Raw genomic sequence first — 571 nt, forward strand, 5'->3', positions numbered from 1 at the left:
CCCCAGTGCTTCCGCGCCGTCACAGGCAGTAGCAGACTCAGAACTCGCTGTGTTTGCAGTTTTTCTCTCTGTGCTGCACACATTGTCCACGTCATGCGTGTGTCCCCAAGGGAGCAAGACAGAGGTGGCGGTCCTGGGCTCCCCCGACTGTGAGACCCCCCGTGCGCAGGGCCTGGCCCCGGCTGAGGGCAGAGAGAATCAGTTGCAGGAACACATGCAGTAACAGCCCGCTGGTAACCGTGTACCTGTGGGCTCTCTAGTTTTAGAAAGCCTGCACCGGCTAAGGAGGCATTGGATTTTGGACCACGGTTCTCCACCTGTTTGGTGTGAGACAGGAAAGCAGCAGGGGTGCCCACAGCTCGGAGCCTGCACAGGCGTGTCTGGACACAAAGTGGACTCACATTTTGTCCTTTATCCGCAAGTCCTCTCCACTTCTGACCAGCCGAGTGCCCCGCACGCTCTACCGCTGCCCTGGGTGGGCTATCTTAAGAGGAGCTTAAGAGCTGTCAGGGCTGGGCTCAGGCTGGATTCCAGGCTCGGAGCAGCGCCGACCGCACTTCAGGAGTGAGGC

Source organism: Bison bison, unplaced genomic scaffold, assembly GCF_000754665.1.
Source record: "Bison bison bison isolate TAMUID 2011002044 unplaced genomic scaffold, Bison_UMD1.0 scf7180017853457, whole genome shotgun sequence".
Classification (NCBI taxonomy): Eukaryota; Metazoa; Chordata; class Mammalia; order Artiodactyla; family Bovidae; genus Bison; species Bison bison.